Here is a 6,308-nt window from a genome sequence, read left to right as displayed (position 1 = left end):
GTTTGCGTCGCTGCGAACGGCCCAGTCACTATGCGTCGTCCCGCTGGAGTTTGTACCAGATACATTTTTGGCCCGGACAGATGCGCTCGGAACCGAAATCATCTTCTGTTCCCTTCTCTATTTCTTCAGGTTCGAGAGAACACAGCAGCTCTTCAGCTCAGCAGAAATTAATCGGGTCACGCTGTTGCTTTCCTTGCCGTTGGATTGAAACGAATGGTGGATGGGAAGCCTCAGGTCACGTTGTGCCACCCGTGGAACGTGGGGGCACCTTTGGATCTCTGTCCGTAAGATAGATCATGATCATGGTAGTGACCTATATTCAACGTGATGATGATTTGATTTTGCACTCGGCCTTGAACAGAGGTACTAGTACGGTGTCACAATTTTTTATCATTATACTTGGACGGTGGCCAAATTCAAAATCTCATAGCGGCAAAACTTGCCGCCCACAAAATACAAAATTTTCACACGCTTCCAAATTCCTATTCTACCCCTGTGGAGATGGCAGCAAAGTCGGTTGGTGGGGGGGTCTGCCCGTCATTTTTTGGATCACCACCTCCCTAGCCCAGGAAACCCTCCCAAAAAAAATACATTTCCTTCAGACCACCCACCGGAACTTCCCAAGTCCCTCTCTCCCACCTCCAAGACCACCGCACCGGAACATCCCCGCCGGACTTCCCTGGCCTACCCGAGCCCTCGCGATCCTTGTCATCCAGCTGCCTGTCGGAGCCGCTTCATCGACGCCGTCATCAACCGGACCGGATCATCCCCGCCGAACCTCGAAACCATATGCTCATCCAGCAGTCTACCGCAGTCCCTTCAGCTGCGGTATTGTCCACCCCACCGGAGCCGCTTCGCCGGATCCGTCGTCCACCGCATCGTATCTTGCTCACCGACACCGCTGTGCATGAACCGGATCTGCTTCACCGGCGCCGTGCATGATCTAAACTCTTCTACTGTCGCTTTTCTATTGCTTGCCTGCAAGTTCTTGTTTAATCTTGGGGGAACCTGTTTGTGCTAACGACGCGCCGTTACATTTTTGCAGATGAGATGAGTAACCATGAAGTGTAATGGCCGTCTCTCCAACCCCAAGTAGCACATGTAGCGTACTTCATCACCGGATCTATCAACCCCAGGAAGATCTGCTGTGACTCCCACAGAGTGCTTCTCCTAATGTAAGTCCCTTGTTTTAGCGCCATGTTCGGGTTCGTATGCTTGTTTGTCTGAAGCTCTTTTAGTTCATTCCTAGCTATGACCGTAACACGTTGCTATTTTCTACTTCATTGCTAACTTTAAGTGATTGAACATTTTGGTTTGCATTCCCTGCTCTGTAGATGTAGCCATCATAACTTCTATCTTGCTCAGTCGTTGTTACAAAAATTATAGGTATTATAGTAACATCCTGCTATTATTTAGTTCATGGCCAATTTTAAGTAATTGCACATGTTAGTTCGCATTCCCTGCTCTATAGCTTTTGGCATCGTAACTTCTATGTTTGGTTTACATTCCCTGCTCTGTAGATCTAGCCATCATAACTTTATCTTGCTCAGTCGTTGTTACAAAAATTATGGCCTGCTACTATGTTGTTTGTGCCAATTTTTTACTCCATGAACATGTTGGCTTGCATTCCCTGTACTACAGGTGATGCCATTTTTTGTATCTAGTTCATTGTAAGCTAACAAAGTAAGGACTTAGTTTGGCATGCTATCACTCTGCTATCTAGCCTGTAGTACAAATAAACTTGTCATACTACTAGATAATAATTTTGCGTGCCATCTTGTTCTTCAAAAGCTGCATTATTGACTTGTTTCTCTGACTTGGCATGACGCTCACATATGGAAAGCTGAACATATTGGTTTGCATTCCCTGTTATCCAAGTTCACAGGTGATCCCACTCTATTAGGTATCGGGTCCATCCTAAGCTCCAGCATTAACTATCCTCTATGTGTTGCTCATTACAAGTTTATATCCCGAAACATCTTGATTTGCATCCCCTTCACTATAAGTTCAGGAGTATTATTTAGTTCATGGCCAAAATGAAGTAATTGCACTTGGCACATGTTGGTTCACATTCCCTCCTCTTTAGCTTTTGCCATCGTAACTTCTATTTTTGGTTTACATTCCCTGCTCTGTAGATGTAGCCATCATAACTTCATCTTGCTCAGTCGTTGTTACAAACTTTATAGCCCGCTACTATGTTGTTCATGCCAATTTTGTACTCCCTGAACATGTTGGTTTGCATGGGACTCGACAGTAGTAAGTCTGCTGTTTCATTCTAACATGCTCTGTTATATTGGCTGTTGGTATGCGGCATGCACTCTTTGTTTGCTTATTGTGCGCATTACAATGATCTTGTTATAACGACGAAATGATGAGTTCCAAATTCTTTGGCAAACAATATTGTAGTGTCTTTGCCTTTCCATTGTTGCTGTCTTAACTTGTAACGTCTTTGTTTCGGATATAGGTGCTGCATGGACAACTTAAAAGATTGCCGGATCCCTTCATTGTATTGCTAGGTTTAATTACCATTCAATTTCTCTGGGTTCTGTAATATTTTTTCAATGCCTTGCAGCTGATGTAATATTTAGTTAGTTTTTATAGTTCTTTCGCGCATTTTTTCTTTGGTGCTTGTGGTAAGTGAGGCTATCCGACATAAATCAATGCTGCGTAAATATTCTCAGTATCTAAATCACGAATTCCCATCCCTTAAACGGCCCAATTAAGCGAAATCACATATGTGCCGGCCCGCAAAATCCTAAAGCGCCTATTACGCCGGCATATAAACAGCAACTAAACGGGCTAGCCCACTTACTTATTGGGCCAGCCCACTTGATTTAGTGTGGACCCCACACTTTTATTGGGCCGGCCCACTTGCTTTAAGGTGGACCCCACCCACTACTGGGCTGGCCCACTAACTAGTTGGGCCAGCCCAATTGCTTTTGTGGTGGCCCCCACATACTAAATGGGCCGGCCCTTTAAGACGAAAGTGGGACCCACCTGTGTTTTTGTCCCGGCCCACTATCTTGTTGGGCCGGCCCACTTGCTATATGGTGGACCCCACATACTAAATGGGCCGGCCCTTTAACTGGAAAGTGGGACCCACCTGTGTTTTTGGCCCGGCCCACTAGCGTGTTGGGCCTACCACTCGCTATAGGGTGGACCCCCCATAATAAATGGGCCGGCCCTTTACCAGGAATGTGGCACCCACCAGTGTTTTGGCCCGGCCCACTATCTTGTTGGGCCGGCCCACTTGCTATATGGTGGACCCCACATACTAAATGGGCCAGCCTTTAACTGGAAAGTGGGACCCACCTGTGTTTTTGGCCCGGCCCACTATCTTGTTGGGCCGGCCCACTTGCTATATGGTGGACCCCACATACTAAATGGGCTGGCCCTTTAACAGGAAAGTGGGACCCACCGGTGCTTTTGGCCCGGCCCACTGGCTTGTTGGGCCAGCCCATTTGATCAAATGTGGACCCCACGTACTAAATGGGCCGGCCCGATAGCAGGAAAGTGGGACCCACATGCTAATTGGACCGGCCCAATAACTTCTTGGGCCGGCCCAGTTGCTTTAATGTGGACCCCACTTTGTAAATGGGCCGGCCCGATACCAGGAAAGTGGGTCCCACATGTCTTGTGGGCAAGCCCTTTTGCCTGTTGACCGGTCAAACGAGTGCATTCGGCCCGGCCCATATACTTAGTGGGCCGGCCCATTAAAGTTTTGACCAGTCAACCTTAGAGGTTAGGCCCGGCCCACGTAACTAATTGACCAGCCCAGCTATATAGTTGACCGGTCAAACTAAGTCAGCTGGCCCGGCCCGCAAACTTAATGGGCCGGCCCGCTTAAGACGTGGCAGGCCTCGTGTGGGCCTACCATCTACCACGGGGTTTCAGCCGGTTAACGCCGTTAATCGCACCCGATTAACGGCGTCTGCCACGTGTCAGTTTGCATGACGTCAGCAGTCAACGGGCTCCCGGAAACACTTGGGCAACGGTCCGATTTTTCGTGGCGGAAGGGCGCCCAAGCGCGACGGACCGAAAAAATCGTCGTAGGACTTTGCCTGACGCAGTTTCCACAACAGAACCCATATCGTCGGGTTAGGCCCATAGGCGACGAAAAATACCCCTTAGCGGACGATTTTGAGACGTTGTCTATCAGAACTTTTCTTGTAGTGTTTAGTGGCAGTTAATATGGACCGGAGGAAGTACAAATAATATGAGGCATGTTTTGAAGTTGGCCCTGTTTAGTAGAGTTTACATTGAAGAGTTTACATCTTTCTATCACCATTATTTTTGATTTAGCTTGTCTTTTGTGCCCACCATTTTATCGAGCAGGGTTAATGCAAGATCCATAGCAAACTAGCTTGTCACATTTTTTTGGCGGAGTGCATCGTCTCATGGCGAGCTAGCGACTTTGCCTACTAGAGTTTTTTTTTGTTGAACTACATTTTTTGGATTTTCCCATTTTATTTATGCACAAGCTATGAGCCGCCCGCAATTCAGCACCATATATTGGCGGGATTTTCTAGTTCAATTGTTTTGTACTAGGATATTAGCAGGATGCTATCTTCTAGGGCTTTCATGTCCCCTATATCCAGCCACACCCACGGACAAGCAAGGGCCTCTCTCCCTACCTCGCTCCTAGTCCGTCTCGCTCCCTCTCAGTCCTCCATCCGTAGCCGACATCCACCGCGCTGGAGCCAGCTCAGCGACGCCGTCAACCACACTCCATCCGCTTCGTCGGATCTGCTTCCCCGACTCACTGGTTCATCGTACCGGCCGGCGAGATCGGTACACAAAGCGCCACCATGATCCACCGAACCAAACCGAACGGCCAACGCGCCACCTCCCCAGTCGACCAAGGTTGAACACTTTGTCCGGCAGCTTTTGTTATGTATTTGATTTCCGAGACTAGTTTATTGCTTGCTTCCACTGCTTGTTATTAGCATCTGTTTTTTTTGTAATGCCTGCTAGATATTCCACTCGAGAATGCCTACGAAGAATCTCGGAGGCAAAATATCTTGCAGAATAAGATAATTGCAGCCTCGATCGGCATACTGTGGAATGGGACAAAATCACCGCACCCCAAGTCGTTGCCGAGATTTTTCACCCGTGTGATGTGCCGCCAAAAGGACGATCCCGTGGGGCTGCTTTGAAGAAGGTATTTAGCCGTCTTGCTCAAATTTCATATGTGTTGTTTGCTGATTGATTTGATGAACTTTGATTTGCAGCAGCTAGCCACTTTGCTCATGTTCCTAACAAAGACAGTGAGCGCGCCGATGATGCGTACATTGGTAGAAAGGAGGCGGGATTTGGTCCTATTGTTCTAGCAAGCAATCATTTGAGGGGCCACCTAGGATCAGCACATCTGGATCCTCCTGAGCTCAACATTAAGGAGGTAATTTTATAATAGTGTTTTAAACATGACATAATCTAATGTACTGAAAGAGATCAAACTGTCAACAGGAGTGGAGTGGTATAGATGGTAGAGATATAGATATAGATTTCAGATTTCCTAATTTTTTCTTCAAAATAGGGTCGCCCCAGCCTCTGCATCCAAATGATGCACCCACCCTTTTATTGCAATGTTTTAGACTCCATTTAAGGTTTAGAAACTCATGGGTTGCTCAAAGTGGTGACATGAATCAACCAACATATTTCCTTTTAATCTGCTGATTGATTTAATGCATGGCAAATCGCAGAAGCAAGTGACTGCTCATGTCCCTGCCAAGCAGCATTGTAGCACAGATGTCCAGAGTTCCAGTGATGCAAACGTTTGTAGGAACAAAACAGAAGGATGTGGCACTGGGGAAGCTAAGATTAGGTGTCTTCAAAAGGACTTGGATGTGGCCACTTGGCGGAACAAAGAAATGAACCGAGGATGGAATTCTACAATTCAAGATGGCCTACATCTTTGTTGCTGATCTGCAGAAGCTAGTGGCTGGCAACTTGGTTACCGCTTTGGCTGATGCAGATGTCCATGAGATCAACTGGACGATCTTGGAACAGGTGAAAGCACAAGCAGAAACTCTGCACTCATCTTTGCAGGTAGATGATTTTCAAAGGGTGATGCAAGAGCCGCTATATGAATAGATTGTTGTTTCAGTTGATGATGTCCCTGGTTCCTTTGTTTACTTATGTGCTGGTAGTACTTAGGGGAACTAGCTTGTACAAGTAATTATTTTCCGATAAAGTTGTACAAGTAAATGGCACATGCTTCGCATGTTTGACCAATTAAGTTAAAAAGCTTCACAAAATCCTGCTATCATGTAGGCGGGCTTGCATTGGCTTTCAACCCAAGTGACTGT

The sequence above is a fragment of the Lolium perenne genome, chromosome 4 (assembly GCF_019359855.2).
Source record: "Lolium perenne isolate Kyuss_39 chromosome 4, Kyuss_2.0, whole genome shotgun sequence".
NCBI lineage: Eukaryota > Viridiplantae > Streptophyta > Magnoliopsida > Poales > Poaceae > Lolium > Lolium perenne.
Note: the sequence above shows the minus strand (reverse complement) of the source record.